Raw genomic sequence first — 16,662 nt, 5'->3', positions numbered from 1 at the left:
TTCTCTGCCTAGGAGATCCTTTCTCACCTCCTTCGACCTTATTCCTCTTCCGAAACAGCTCAGATGACCTCTCTAGGAAGCCTTCCTTGGGGGGGAATTTCCATAGCATTCTGACCAAATTGCTCTCACTGTCCTCACATTATAATGAAAACGGCTGTTAATGTTTCTGCTCATCCACAAAACCGCACATGCTTTGAGGGCAGGGAGTTTCTCGTCTGCCCAATGCCGGACCTGCGTCCGCCCTGTCAGAGCAGAAGTGCCCGTTGATGCTCCTTCTGTGTCCTCCAGCCCTGCTGCACGTGGAATAAAGTCCCGAATCCTTGGCTGGGCTCAAAGGAAGCATGGCATAGCAGGAAAAAAATAGGAGTTCTGATCAGACAGACCCGGTTTTGAATATTTGCTCCACTATTTATAAGCTAAGTGATCTCAGGTGAGTTTGTTGAACTCTCTGGGCCAGTTTCTTTCTGTTTTTTGGTTTTTCAGATAAACAAGTCTTCCTTGTTTATTTGAAATTCAGATTTAACTGGCTGTCCTGCGTTTTGTCTGGCAACCTCACCTTGGAATAATGCCCCAATTTTCAGTCCTCTTCTCTTTCCTCCCTCTACTCGCATTTCTCACTCTTTTTTTTTTGGCCGGGCCACATGGCTGGTGGGATCTCAGTTCCTCGACCAGGGACTGACCCTGGGCCCCGGCAGTGAAAGCCGGGAATCCTTACCACTAGGCCACCAGGAGACCCCCTCTGGGCCAGTTTCTTGATCTGTAAAATCAGAATATTACTATTCAAGATTGTTGTAACGTTTGATCTAAATAATACGCACAATGCTCCTGGCATGTAATAGGTGCGAAATAAATTCCCTCACCTCTTCCTGGTTTTCACTCTCCCTCCTGCTGCTTCCCGGCACCACCCCACCCCCGCAGTTCCGCCTCACAGAAGCGTCATTGTTGGTGAATCTGCCCCTTCGTTTTCCGCCTTTGTTCATACTCCCGTTCTTTAAGGAATGCCTTCCTCACGCTCAGTTCCGAGCCTGCCTCAAGGCGTCCTAGACCCTCCAGTTGCAAATAACGCCCTCCCTGGTCTTCCGTTTCCCCGCAGCATGGAAAATTCCCAACTTGCTAAGCAGTTAGCTGTCTTTTACTTTAATTACTTGTAGATAGTTCCTGAGTTGGAAGCTTCCGGAAGGTAGGGATGTTTCTTCTGCTTTCTCGTAGCTGTTCATGCATCTGAGTTACTCAGGGCCTGGAACGCCCTAAGTGTTAAATGAATGGTGGTGTACTTTGATGGGGGTTGGTGGGGACAGGAAAATGCTGCTTCATGGGCTAAGCAGCGTGGCAGAGTCTTAAAGTAATCAGACTCTGGGAACCCTGAATTTAGCTTACTCGTCCTTAAGATTTTTTGAGTAGTAGGAATTTCCACGTTTGCGAGCAAATAAGTGTCTGGAAATTAGACATAATTCTAGGAAATTCAAACAGTGAAAACTGGTTTATAATGTGAAACAAGTAAAGAATATTGCTTATCCCAAACTACATGAAAGTGTATATTTCTAATTATTTCTCAAAAGTGTCTTCAAAAATGAAACCCTTTAAGGAGACTGTGCTTTGGAAAAGCGCTCTTATTTTGACCTGCACAAAGCCCACACAGTCTTTGCTCCAGCCCTCTCAAAGCAAACGTTTTACTACAAGCAAACCCCCAGTGCAACTGCCACAACAAAGAGGGAGTCCACATAGAAAGACCATTTCCTGCCGAAGTAAATGCCTTGATTCATGTATTAATCCAGTGGTAAGCAGGTAACAATGCTGCTTGTGTTACAGGCAGGTAGAGGTGTTTTATAGATCTGCTCACACACATCTCTCCAGCCATGAAGTGGTAGTTTCCCTTGGACGCTTACTCATCCCTTTTTTTTTTTTTCCCCCAAACCACTGAATTCTAGATGCAAAGCCTACTCGATGAAAGACTACAGTCTGTCCGCTCTGGCTTCCACCTGTAGCGGGCCTGGCCATGTTCAGCTGTGACTTCATGGTGTCAAGGTTCACTGGAACTCATCCCTTTCAGTGTTCAGAGCTGCAAACCAGCCACTGCTTGCTTTCACATGTATGTAGCTTTTAAATCGCCTTTCCCCATCCTCTATTCAAACCGTTGCTTTTCTTTGGATCCAAATTTAGTGACTTACCTGTTACATACGAGATGTAATATGTGGATCTTCATCTTATTGGCTGTGTCTGTCATAGGAGCCTGTGGAGACGGGAGGCGTCTTGACTGTCGTCCATCACGTTATTCCACCAGCTCGATGTTAGCTGCTGACTCTCACATAGCCTTTATGTAAGCTGGAGTCGTACATCAGAAATCCCTTCTAGAAATAGCCTCGAGGAGTGGTTGAACACGTTACTGTATGTCACGCGGATGTACGTGTGTGCATTTGTTTAGCAGAATACATCAGGTCCCTGTGGCATCCACTCTGGTGTCTGGCCAGCGACCACTCTTCTCCCAGCATCCAATGCTCCCTCCTTACAGAGCCCCAGTTTTTTCTTCGGGTAGCAGGTAGAAATCTGCTCCTTCGGGAAGAGGGTGGAACTATCTTAGCTCGCGGGATAAATCATGATTGGCTAAACAGCGAAGGCAGTCCTTTTTTAAAAAAATTTTTTTTTTTTTAATTTATTTTTGGGCCACGCCACATGGCTTGCGGGATCTGCGTTCCCCGAGCAGGGATCAAACCCAGGTCCCCAGCAGTGGAAGCACAGTGTCCTAACTGCTGGACCGCCAGGAAGTCCCTTTCTTTTCCCCCCAAGGCAGTCTTACTTCCTTTAGCCAGTGATGGATGTGAAAAGGAGTCGGGGAGAACGTGACCCAGTTCTGGCCAGTGAAATATTAAGGAAAACATATGTTACATTAGAGGCTTCCCTTCCCTAATAAGAAGATAAAGCCCCAAGAGAAGACGGCCCCTCTTCCTTCCTGCCCAGAAACTGGCGTGATGGCGAGGACTGTGGCGTTATCTTGTGACTGTGTGGAAAGGCGAAGGGAATTGCAGAGTCAGGGGTCAGGCCCTGTGGAGCCGTGAACCCACTGCTCCCACTGGGCTTCTCACGTAAACCCTTGTCCTGGGGTGCGAGGAACTTGCAGGGGCCCATTCTTGACCTACTGCCACAGGGGAGACTGTAAGTTGTTCCCTTGGGGAACGAGAGACCAGGGAATGGGATGGAGGGGAAGGGACATTGAAGGGGGTGTTACCGTTCTGCGTGTCTAAAGGGTTGTCTCTTGGTAATTTTATGGTCCGTCCATATGGAATCCACGGGATAGATTTTATATGTAATGATTTTTAATTTTGTAAACGTTCTTAATATGAAAAAAATGCTACGATACAATAATAAGCAAAAATGTAGCACATTTATGTATATATTATAATCCCAGCTCTTTTGAGGGAAAGGTATAGGAGAAGTGGAAAGTAAACATGTCAAAACAGTGTCGTTTGCTTCCGGGAACTAGAATTTTGAGCAGTTGGGGTTTATGTGGTAGGTTTTTGTTTGTTTGTTTGTTTATATTTGTGTGCAGTTATCACACATGTATTTTTACTTTTAGATTTTTTTATTGTGGTAAAAGACATAGAATTTACCATCATAGGCCTGTTTAAGTGTGCAGTTCGTTGGTGTTAAGTATGTTTGTATTGTTGTATATCCCTCACCACCGTCCATCCCCAGATCTCTTCTCATCTTGTCAAACTGAAACTCTGTTCCTGTCGAACAGTAACTCCCCACTTGCCACTCCCTGCAGCCTCTGAGACTCACCATTCACTTTCTGTCTCTGTAAATTTGACTTCTAGGTACCTCACTCGTATAAGTAAATCACGCAGTGTTTGTCCTTTTATTGTCTGGCTTATTTCACTTAACAAAATATCCTCAGTATTCATCCATGTCATGAGGTATGTCAGAATTTCCTTCCTTGTTAAGGCCAAATAATGGTCCTTCGTATGTATATATCACATTTTGCTAATCCACTCATCCCTCAGCGGACACTTGGGTTGTTTCCACATTTTAGGTGTTGTGAATAATGCTGCTGTGAACATGGGTGTACAAATAAGTATTTTATAATTTTTTTTAAAGTAGCAAATGAAGAAAAGCTTGTGGAAGCCAAATTATCCATATTAAATTTGTGCTTTTTTCCCATCATTTCCCATTTTGTATCAGATCTTTTGGATACTTTAGACAACTAACTGTACCATTTCCCTATCAGAAGGAAGAATGGTGGCTGGGAGCTTTCTCCCCATTTAAAAACCTAAGAGTAGGGCTTCCCTGGTGGCACAGTGGTTGAGAGTCCGTCTGCCGATGCAGGGGACACGGGTTCGTGCCCCGGTCCGGGAAGATCCCACGTGCCGCGGAGCGGCTGGGCCCGTGAGCCATGGCCGCTGAGCCTGCGCGTCCGGAGCCTGTGCTCCGCAACGGGAGAGGCCACAGCAGTGAGAGGCCCACGTACCACAAAAAAAAAAAAAAAAAAACTAAGAGTAGTGAAGTGGTTAACCATTTTCAAGCGTTCTACCTATCTCCCCCCTTCCCTCGTAGTTAAAGAGCAGGTTATTTGACTTCTTACCACCTGAGAATGCTCCCCTAGTACCTGTCGGCCCCCCGCCTCTGAGACCGTCCCTGGAGAGCCGCCCACTGTGCCCACAGCCCTGGGTGTTCCTGCAGCACTCAGAAGGTGTAGTGGCGTCATCAGTTTCCCCAGCGAACTACACAGAAAGCGAGAGAGCAGCAAGTTCAAGTCACTAGATTAGGTGTTCCCACGTGGCAGCCACCCCGCTAGGCACCCAGGGGTCAGCGAAGAACAGGCCCACCGGGTACCAGACGGCCTTCAGGGAACCTGTTGCTTCAGGTGGAAGAGGCAGTGTTAGAATCCACTAACTTGGTGGGCGTCGTGGAATTTGAGCCCAGAGGGGAGTTTCCTGGTGGCCTAGTGGTTAGGATTTGATGTTTTTCACTGCCGTGGCCTGGGTTCAGTCCCTGGTTGGGGAACTGAGATCCTGCAAGCTGCGCAGCGTGGCCAAAAAAAAAAAAAAGAATTTGAGTCCAGAGCCCCTAGACCTGATTTCGTCCACCCACGTGAGACACTTAGGCGAGGCATTCAGGCTGTAGGTTCAGCTGAAAGGGACTTTCCCGCGCTCATCCTGGTTGACAGCCATCGTCTGTGAGCTCTGACCATCCAGGCAGACCCAAGTCAGCTCTTTGGCCCTAACCTCCTCTTACAAGCCTCCTGTCAGCCCTACTCCTTCCTCCTTTGCAAGATGTCACTCTGCGGTCACACTGGGTGTGCCTTGTCCCTCCCTGCCTTTCCTTCCTTCTGGAATGTCTTCCTCCCCAGGCTCCACCTCTGCCCGCTGGATCCTTCAACTTCCACCTCAAAGGCCACCTCCTCAGCACTCCAGCCGGGCAGGGCAGAAGCCCTCCCTGTTTGATCCACCTCTGTTCTCTGATCGGTGCGCCGTTTATGTTCCGTGTGGCAGCAGGCTTGCGGTTGTGCTTGTGTGTATATGTTGTCGGCTCCTCTCTCCCCTCCGTCGTCCCCATCCTCTCCCCACCCCCCCCCCCAGATATAGATATACAGATAATCTTTATGTTATATGAGCACGAAGAAAGGAACGGGAATGTACCCACTCTTTAGTTAGTAACGGTCACCTTAGGCGAGGCAAGGGAGAATGTAAAGAATTGAAAACAAGCTTATCTACTGAGCTCTGAGCAAGTGCGGGAAATAAGCTGGAAGGAGGCAGGCAGCGCACATCTGGGTCACTAGGAAGCAGGCTGAGGATTGCATCACGGCTCTTCCTGCTGGTTATGGGTTACGTCAGCGACTCGGGGCAGAGGAGCTGGAGCCTGCTTCCAGAAGCATGGCGTATTTTTATATTCCTGGTGAACTAAATAGAGTTCTTATTTATGGGAGAACAGGCACAGTCAGCCTCTCATCACCCGGGCCTCTCGCTGCCTATGTGGGGCTGCGGCCCTGTCGCCCAACGCTTCCCCCTCTGCACCCAGCTCTCCGTCCTCTTGATTCTCTCCTTTCTGCACCTTGTCTCCCTGGCTTCTTCCCGGGCTTTCCTCTCCTCCTCTGTTGCTTTCCCTTTTCCTGTCCCCATACGTCATCCTTCCCTCCCCAGCTTCACTGGCTCCTCCCTCTTCAGTATAAAGTTAATGTATACGCTTCACGCTTGTTCTGCTTATCGGCTGTGGCTTCGTGTGTTATTAATAGAGCAGTAGATAAGTTACGGTTTGGAGCTGCTTTTCCCCTAGAAAAATTCCAGCCCAAGTTACTTTTCCAGTCAGTGGGCTTTAATTGATTTTTCTCCCCTGATCAATGATCTTCTACAGAAAAGCTCCCCACTGCCCTGTGAAATACAGGCCTGGGAAAGAGGCCCAGAGACTCAGCTCTGTGGGAGCTGAACTCTGGCCCTCTCCGGCCCCCCAGCTCCACGCTCTCCCCGCCGCCCACCCACTGCACCGACCAAAACCTGGGAACAGGCCTTCTCCCTCCCCATCCAGTCCCTGGCACCAGCAGCGTCGGGCCTGTGGGGAGTTTTTCTCCTTCTGCCTCCTGGGAAGGAGGATGGGCTGGGCACCTTCTTCCCTGCTCTGCTTCCCAGACTCCCTGGTCGCTGGGGTTCTGGGTGAAAATTGGGTTTCTTCGATCAGATACTCAATTTTGGAAGGCTGAAATAAAGTGTCAGCTTTGCCGTGTACAGGCATATGCAGTGTGTAAATGACAGGCTGAATTTAAAGCAGGAGGTGGCAGTGCAGTTAGTTCGTTCCTTCATTCGTTTGTTCATTGGTTCTACCCCCTCTCTGACGCTGAGGGCTGTTTTGCGTTGGGAATTAGAAAGACAGAGGCTCTGGAGGGAAATCACTTCCAGTCCAGTTCCCATATTGAGCACCCCTCCGTGCAAGGCTTCCCAGTACTTGGTTTTCTGGCGAGAAAGATCACAGAGACACCAGCGCATCCACGGCTGTACCTCCAGCCGTCACCCTGCCTTCTGATCCCTGGGTCAATTCCCTGCTGCACACCTTTGAATTCGGCAATCCCGGTGGTGGCCTTCCTGGTCTCGGCCCTTGTTCGTGGTTCAGCCATCCCTGGATCTCTGGCCCATTGTTTTCAGCCCATCCAGTGATTTTGTAAATTAATTCCCTGTGTTAACCCCTGTCGGTTTAAAATATAACCAATGCAGGGGTTCCCTGGTGGTGCAGTGGTTAAGAATCCGCCTGCCGATGCGGGGGACACGATTTCGAGCCCTGGTCCAGGAAGATCCCACATGCCGCGGAGCAACTAAGCCTGTGTGCCACAACTACTGAGCCTGCGTTCTAGAGCCCACAAGCCACAACTACTACTGAAGCCCGCGCACCTAGAGCCCATGCTCTGCAACAAGAGAAACCCCCCGCACTGCAGTGAAGAGTAGCCCCCGCTCACCGCAACTAGAGAAAGCCCACATGCAGCAACAAAGACCCAACGCAGCCAAAAATAAATAAATTTATTTTATAAATAAATGAATAAAATAAGAAATATAACCACTGCAGAGAGAGAGCCTGCTAAGGACTAAATGTTTCCCCGAGCAAAATTCATGTGTTGAAATCCAGTCTCCAATGTGATGGTATTAATTAAGAGGTGGGACTTTTGGGAGGTGATTAGGTCATGAGAGTGGAGCCCTTGTGAATGGGATTAGTGCCGTAATGGACCCCAGAGAGCTCCTCTGCTCCTTCTGCCCTGTGAGGACACAGTGAGAAAACGGGCATCTGCAGCCAGGAGGAGACCTCTCGCCGGGACCCGACCGTGCTGGCACCCTGACCTCAGGCTTCCAGCCTCCAGAACTGTGGGAAATAAATATCTGTTGTCTATAAGCCACCCAGCCTATGGCACTGTGTTACAGCGGCTTGGCCAGACAGAGCCGTCTCTCACCATCCGCACTGGGCAGCAACCCCTCCCCATTATTCCTTCTCCCTTCCCCTGCAGCATCGTGGCGTGTAGTTCTGTACTGCCTTGGGTACCTGTTGTTTCTCTCTCCTCCTTCCATTGTTAGCAAGCAGCTAGTTTCCCAGGCCTTGTACAGAGAGGTGCTTAATATGGAATCTGGACTAAAGTGACTTCCCAGAGCCTCCGTCTTTCTAATTCCCAATGCAAAATGGGTCAGGGAAGGGGTAGAACTAACTAGCTGTCACTTCCTGCTTTAAACTCAGCCTATCCTTTACACACTGCATATACCTGGGGGTGGTTTAACACCTGGCCGGGCCCCCTGCCCTTAAACCTAGTTGCTGGTTGGTTTTAACAAAGCTCTGATTCCAAAGCCCATCAAGGAATTCTAGCAGGACCTGGGTCATGGGTGTGGCTCTGTCCTCAGGGCAGGTTCTGGCCTACCTCAGGGACAAAGAAACTCCTCTGCCTTAAATGAGGCTGGAATCTGTATCAGCTCAAAAGTTGTAAAACAAATACGAGCTATTTCTGGAGTGGAACAACTGCCTCGGGATCCAGGTGAGGTGAGGAAGCCGCCTGGATTTGCAGGAGAGGCAAGTGGGGCACACAGGACGGAGGCGCCTTCCTGGAGCTACAGTAGGCCGCCGTCCCTTCCAGTGGGAATCTGCACTGTCGGGCTTCCAAACGACCTTAAAGCTTTCCGAGTTAACTGGGACAAAAGGGTGTGAAGGCAAGGGGAGAGGAGGCTGAGCGGCGCGTGCTTGTGTGGGCTCCTGGGTTCCTGCGATGGGAGCCTGACCCCGCCTTACCTTATGGTTGGGGAGGGAAACGCCACAGGAGCCACTAAGTGTGAGCCGTGGGAAGCGCCCCGCATCTGCTGTGCTTTTCTTTTTTTTAAATTGAACTAAAAAATAATCTCTCTATACAGTATAAACTTTTTCTTCTTCTTCTTTTTTTTTTTTTTTTTTTGCCCGTGCCTTGCGGCTGGCGGGATCTTAGTTCCCCAACCAGGGATCAAACCCGGGCCCAATATAAACTATTAATAGATACCCAAATACAATATGGTTTTTCAAATGAAATCATGTGTATAGCATTGTATTCATAAAGTACACTAATCAAAAGCTATACAACATTAACAGCAAATCCAAATCCAAATGGAGATATTCCTCTGAATTCCACATTTCATCGAGCGTCAGAAACCACCAGTCTTTTAGTCCTTGTGCATTATTCTGTATCTGCATTCTCTGCGTCAGATTGGATCCCTGGATTTTATTTCATTTTCTGTGGGACATTCTCCACAGATATGTATCATCATCTGCTGCTTTGGGGGTTGCACATCCTTCTGGGTGTCCGTTGTTGTCCCCACATAGCACGGAGGAACTTGTCTGCGCCTCCAAACAGACTCCCGCTCACTGCTGTGTCCTGCTGGGCTTTGACCATGGATGAGCTGGACTTCTCCAGTGCCTGCCTGCTCCAGCTTGACAATTCTTTGCTTCTGTGGCTGCGTCCTAAATGCAACCCAAGCTGGACACTGACTAGGAAGAACAGGGCCCCCCTTGCTTCTTTACTAGCTGTGTGACCTTGGACAGGTGACCTAACCTCTCTGAGCCACAGTGGGGAAACAGGCCTGGCTTTCAGGGCACTTGTAAGAATGAGGTGAGGTTCTGTATGTAAAGCCACCTTAGCTTGGCGCGGGGCGGGCCCTAGCCCACAATCAGAGACCTGGATTCTGTTTGTCTCTGCTAACTCCATGTGACCTTGGGTAAGTAAGTCCCCTCTGGGTTGAAATGGACTTATTTTGTGATATCTGTGAAAAATACCCCAAAAAAGTCACAACGTGGCCCATTTCGCTAGTTTCTACATGGCCTTTGATCTGTAACTTGCAGTAGCATCCAGGGGCTCAGGACCCAGGGTGGGGAGACTGCAGACCAAGGAGCACTCCTCAGCAGGACCAGGGCGGGGGCTCCTAGATGGGGCCTCTGTGGTGGGATCAGCTGGTTGTGGAGGCCATCCTCATGGAAGACAGCCACAAGCCTGGAGGCTTGTCGTTAACTTACCCGGGAGCTCGGGAGCCCGGAGGCCGGGGGCCACCTCCCTTTCGCCCTGTGCCTTTGCCAAGTCGGTCAGAGCACAGGAAATGCAGGAAATGGCAGTTGATCCAGACAGACGGGAGTGACGGTGGGCAGGCGGGCAGCTGCGCTGAAGCCGGGTCTAGCCCAGGGCCAGCAGGTGTGTGAGCAGGTGCTGTGCTGTAGCCAGGTGCTGCTATCCACTCTGGTGAGCTGCAGCAGCTGGCCCTGGCCGGGGCGCCTCTGGATGGGGTGTGGAGGTGGGTGCTTGGGAAGCTGAAGCGGCTGGTAGAACAGCACTGGGGTGCAGGAAGCGGGGGTGGTCGGGGAGTGCTGAGCAGAGCAGAATGGTGGGGCTTTGCAGCCATGGGGACGTTGTCTCCAGTGCACCTGGGCTGGTAGCGGAGCCTAGCTGGCTGCATCACCCTCAGGGGAGTCACCCCCCGGAAGCATGGGGCATGCTTACTCCAGAAAGGCTTCAGGGAGCTGTTGGCTGGGTGCCAGGTGCCTTGCAGTCACTCCGAGGGCTGGACACCATTCCCTCCATTCCACACAGGAGGAAGCGAACCCAGGGAAGAGGGGGCTTTCCTGACGTCAAGCAGCTAGTAGGTGGCCAGAATTCAAGCCACGTTGCTGGACATTGAGGGGCTTTTTCCTCCCGGTTTTCAGGATTAAAATAACGTTGGCAAGGAATAAATTACTTTTTTTTTTTTTTTTGGATTATTCTCAGGAGAGCAATGACAGGGTCAAAGCATTCCAGCATTTTCATAGATCTTGATATATATAATTATCAAATTTTGCCCCCAAAGGGATGCATCAGTTTACAAGGCCAACAGCAATGGACCAGTTTCGCCTGAAAATGTTCCCCCCCCACATAAAAACACTGCTGAACCCCAGAGACATTGCCCTGTCCTGACCATGATCCTCCCTCCTCCCTGCAGGTAAGCCCAGTGCAGAGCCTTGTGATGCAGCCCATTGGGGTTTTACCTGGGATGGCATTGAACGTATGTATCATGTGGGGAGAGTGGCTCTCTTTATAATGTTAAGTCTTCCAATCCATGGACATGGTATATCTCACCATTTACTGAGGCCTCTATCTCATTATCAAGTCTTATGATTTTCTCCAAAGAGGTCTTGTACATGTTTTAAGAGGCTTATATTTGATGTTATTGTAAATGGTTGTTCTTACTTCATTTTCTAATTGTCTTAGCTAGAATGTTTTTAACATTGGTGGGTTTGGGGGGGGCGGGGTTTGCACATTGATTTTTATATCCAGCAACCTTGCTAAAACCTTTGTGTCCTAGTAACTTATGTGTTGGTTCTGTGACTTTTCTATCCTCTCTAAATAAGGACAATTTTGCTTCTTCGTTTTGAATCTTTATACCCTTTTTCTCCTTGCCTTACTGCTCTAGCCAGGACCTTCAGGACAGTTTGAACCATACTGGAAGTGGACAATGGACATCTTTGTCGTGTTTTCAGTCTCACAGGGAAAGCTTTCAGTGCTTCAGCACTGTATGTGATGCTTGTTATAGGGTTTTGTAGCTGCCCTTTATCAGGGCAAGGAAGTCCCTTCCATTCCTAGTTCGCTAACAGTTTTTCTCATGAATGGAGCTTGAATTTCATCTGCAACCATAGAGAGGATGGTATGACTTCTCATTTTTTTTCTGTTAAAGCAATAGATTATGCTGAGTTTACCAATGTTGAACCAATCTGCTTGCACTCTTGGGATTAACCCACCTTGGCTGTGTTGTTACCCTTTTCACGTATTGCTGGATTCCGTTTGTTACGTTGAATTTTTGCCTGTATTTCATGCATGAGATTGCCCTGTACTTTTTCTTTTTCCCATTTCCCTTATCCGGTTTTGGTGTCAAGGCTATGACTGCCTCACAGAAGGACTGGGGCATTTCCCTCTTTTTCTACATTCTGAGTTTGTGTAAGAGTGGAACTCTTTGTTCCTTAAATGCATGTGAGAGTCACAGGTGAAGCCATCTGGGCTGGCCATTTGCTCTGTGGGAAGTTCGACTCCTGATCCACTTTCTCAGAAATGTCATCTCTTTCTTCTCCTCCTCCCAGACCAGACCACCTCACAAATGGACCATTGTGGCACCCTAAGGGGTACTGCCCTGGGCCTCCCCAGCTAGTCTTCCCGAAGCTCCATCTCCATCCTAGCTCTCTCCTGCTTCAGAGCATGCATGGGTCCCCACTGCCCCCAGGCAAAATCCAGACTTATAGCAAGATGCTTATGGCCCTCAACTGTGGCTGGACCACCTGTCCACCCTTCCCTAATGCTGTGCCCTGCGGAGCTTGTGGCACACCTAGCTTCTGTCCGTGCGGACACACTACCAAAGGCTGTCACGTCCATACCCCTTTTGCCACTAACATCACCTCTTCCAGGAAGCCTGCCCCTTCCCTTTAGCTATGGGTCCCCTCCCTCCTGTGGCTCTCTATTTCTTTTCTTTTCTTTTTCTGTGCTGCTCTCATTTTTTAAAAATTTATTTTATTTAAGTACAGTTGATTTACAATGTTGTGTTAATTTCTACTGTACAACAAAGTGATTCAGTTATACATATACATACATTCTTCTTCTTATTCTTTCTCTATTTCTGCATATTATCAAAATTGCTTTGGGTAGAATTATTCTTTACTCAAATGAGTGTTCCAAGAGGGCGGGCATTGTTTTTGATAGTTTACTTATTCAGTCAACAAACATGTCCAGTGCACCAGGCACCATGCTCAGTGCTGGGATACGTCAGTAACTAAGACAGACAGGTTCCAAGTGTTTCGAAACTTTCCAGTGAGCAGGAATTAAAACAGCTTGCACTGTACAGGTATGAGTATAAATAAAGCAAAATTAAATCACCCCAAATCTCACTGTTAACTATTGGTGCATTTCTTCCCAGCTTTAGAAATGCATTAATAACCTGCCTGACTAGGTATGTCTATTACAGGTAAGGAACCTGAGGCACAGAGCTCTTAAATTAAAGGTCACAGGGAAGACGGAGGGCAGGGTTTTAACTCAGGTAGCCTGGCTCTGAGTTCCCACCCCACACCACCGGCCCTTTAAAAAATATAATGGGTCAAACTGTGTGTCCCTGTTTGGGGGCCCAAATTTTTCACTTCTCTTACGACACACATCTTACCTTGGGAACACCGAAATGTGCAGCTGGCCCCTACCTTAGTATCACACCTCATGGGCTCTACCTGCTGCCTTCTCAGACTGTCGTGGGGAGAGGCCCCGCCCGGGGAGTTCAGGGGCTTGGGTTCTTCTCGCCTTGCCACCAACTCACTGTGTGACCTCGAGCTAGTCACGCAGCCTCTCTAAGCCTCAGTTTCTCCACCTGTAAAAAAGGAGATGGGATTCTGTCACACTACAGGCCGGCCTTGAGGAGCCCCCTCTGTTGAGCGGGTGGCACTCTCGGGATCTCTGCCGAGTGCTGGGCTGTCCAAGGCTGCGCGCCGCGGCGCATCTGGGCCCATGGGGCCGACCTCCCCCCACCGGCATGGCCGGTGCGCCCCGTCGCGTCCGGGTCCGAAGGCCCATGGCAGCAGCTGGGAAAGTCGCTCCCCCAGGCCAGGGGGAATCAGCACCAGCAAGCGTCCCAAGAGGGCGATGGCTCCGGACGCTGTGCCCCCTCGCCCCGTGGCACCTGCGCTCAGGGTGGGCGGGACAGGCAGGCAGGGTCCGGAGGCTGCGCTGGCGGAGCGTGGGGATGACTTGCGGCGTCAGGGAACCACAGGCTGCCCTGGGGACCTCCGCCTCGCCTTCCCGGCCTGTGTCATCGGAAGGTGCGAAAGTAACACGGGATGCGCTTGGAGCTCCTGGCACGCTGTAGGCTGTCAAATGCGGCAGCCTTGACCATCCTCACAAGTCGGGCTTTGGGGTCCGGTTAAATTAACCGGGTTAGTGGCCGGAGTGGCTTCCTCCCTCCCCGCAAGGACCAGTCCCGTCTGCGCCCTCCGTAGGCCGGGTGGCAGGCCCTTTACGGGCTCTCCCCACGGTCCGGGCCCTGGCCTCTTGCCCCTGCTCCTCCCCTGGGGCCTCCACTGCCACCCCTGAGAACTTTCCTCTTTCTCGACCAGGCACCTTTGAACTTTGCATGCCACGGACCCCAGAGGCAGTCTGGGGGAAACCTATGGACTTCTCTAAACAGTATTTTAAAATGAGTAGATGGAGGAAACCAATTATATAGAAAAGCAATTAATAAAAAATTTTAAACACGTGTGCAATGTAGTAGTGTATTTTATTTATTAGCACATTAAATAAAAAGACCAAAGCTGCAAGTCCAAAATTCATCATTTTAGGACTTCCCCGGTGGCGCGGTGGTCAAGAATCCGCCTGCCAATGCAGGAGACACGGGTTCGAGACCTGGTCCGGGAAGATCCCACATGCCGCGGAGCGGCGGGACCCGTGGGCCACAACTACTGAAGCCCGCGCGCCTAGAGCCCGTGCTCTGCAGCAAGAGAAGCCACCACAATGAGAAGCCCGCGCACCTCAACAAAGAATAGCCCCTGCTCGCCGCAACTAGAGGAAGCCCTAGTGCAGCAACAAAGACCCAAGGCAGGGGCTTCCCTGGTGGCACAGTGGTTGAGAGCCTGCCTGCCGATGCAGGGGACACGGGTTCGTGCCCTGGTCTGGGAGGATCCCACTATGCCGTGGAGTGGCTGGACCCGTGAGCCATGGCCGCTGAGCCTGCGCATCCAGAGCCTGTGCTCCGCGACGTGAGAGGCCACAGCAGTGAGAGGCCCGTGTACCGCAAAAAAAAAAAAAAAGACCCAAGGCAGCCAAAATTAAATAAATAAAATTAAAATTCATCATTTTAAAGTAGCAGTGAGTGTAAATGATATTTAAAGATTTTTCTTCAGTTGAAATGTGATTTGAAAATATCTGGGTTTCTGTTGGTGACAAAGTCACAGGTGCAGCTGACACCACTGAAGTTTGTTGCCCCCATTCCTAACTGATGAGAAAGTAAATATCAGTCAGAGGTGTGTGGAGATGAGGATGTAAAATTTTTGTGTCCAATTTCAGAAACCCCTGGCTTCTCTAGCCTCCGGTCTCCCCTCCCTGCGGTTCTCTCTGTGAAGCCTAGTTAAGAGGCCTGCTCTGGTAATAGGCTTGTGAAAGAGGGACTAGGAGAGGAGCGGGGGAGGGTGTGTGCAGAGAGAGGCAAGCCTTCCTGACTGGGTGGGTCTGCTTGAAAGGGAAGCATAGGGCCGATTTTTATGCCTCTGGGCCTTTGCACATGCTGTTCCCGCTGCTAGGCCTTTCCACCCCATGCCCTTGCCCCATCTGCCACCCCCACCCAACTCCTTGGAAAGCCTCCACCTGCTTCAGCCCCAGCACAAGGTCCCCCCTCACTCTAGTTTCCTGCTGTTACCATCTCTCCTCAGAGCATCTGCATTGATCTCAAGTGTTTGTATTCAGGCTGGGCTATCCTGCTGGACGGACCCAGGCAAGGTCTCGGCCAGGGCTGCTCCACCTCTGGGTCTCCAGGGCCCAACTCAACGTCAGGGCTCAGCAGGTGTTTGTTGAATGAATAAATGAAAGAGTGAATGAGTGAATGACAAAGTTGTTCCCTGCCATGATCTCTAAGCTTCTTGCATGACTCACGTTTCAGAGGAGACCGCCTGCAATGATGTGTGTTACTTTCCTAATATGCGGGGTTTTCTTTAAGTTGTTATTTTTTAAAGCAGGTTAAAAACAATGTTTTAACTACAGTGGAATATTATATGGCCTTAAAAAGGAATGAAGTACTGACACATGCTACAATATGGATGAATCTTGAAAATATACTAAGTGAAAGAAGCCAGCCACAAAAGGCCACATATTGTAAGATCCAATTTATATGGAATGTCCAGAATTGGCAAATCCAAAGAGATAGAAAGTAGATTAGTTGGGGCTGGGGAATGGGGCACGACTGCTACTGGGTACAGGGTTTCTTGTTGGGGTGTTGAAAATGCTCTAAAATTAGACAGTGGTGATGGTTGCAAAACTCTGTGAATATACTGAAAACCGCTTAAATGGGTGAATTTTAGGCCATGAGAATTGTATCTCAATAAATGTGTTATTAAAAAGTGTGTAGGCAAATACCTACATTTCTGTCAATTTCCACACGTTCCTGCAATGTGGTCCCTGCACAGAGCTGGGCAGTGAGATTATTGTGTGAGATAAACACACATAATAAACTTGTGTTACATTTGTAATCAGTAGTTTTAAAAAGTTTACTTAAGAACACTTGATTCTTGGGACTTCCCTGGTGGTCCAGTGGTTAAGAATCTGCCTTCCAATGCAGGGTACATGGGTTCGATCCCTGGTCGGGGAACTAAGATCCCACATGCTGCAGGGCAACTAAGCCCACGTGCCGCAGTTACTGAGCCTGTACGCCACAACTACTGAGCCTGGGCGCCACAACTAGAGAGCCGATGCACTCTGGAGCCCCTGCCACAAGTAGAGAAAAGCCCACGCACTGCAACGAAGAGCCCATGTGTCGCAATGAAAGATCCTGCGTGCCGCAACTAAGACCCAACACAGCCATAAATAAATAAATGTTAAAAAAACAGAAAAAAAGAAAAAGAAAAAACACTTGATTCTTGGACTTCCCTGGCGGTCCAGTGGTTAAGACTCCGTGCTTCCACTGCAGGGGGCACGGGTTCAATCCCTGG

This window comes from Aethalodelphis obliquidens, unplaced genomic scaffold (assembly GCF_003676395.1).
Source record: "Aethalodelphis obliquidens isolate GAN/ISIS:26980383/991018 unplaced genomic scaffold, ASM367639v1 scaffold21, whole genome shotgun sequence".
NCBI lineage: Eukaryota > Metazoa > Chordata > Mammalia > Artiodactyla > Delphinidae > Aethalodelphis > Aethalodelphis obliquidens.
Note: the sequence above shows the minus strand (reverse complement) of the source record.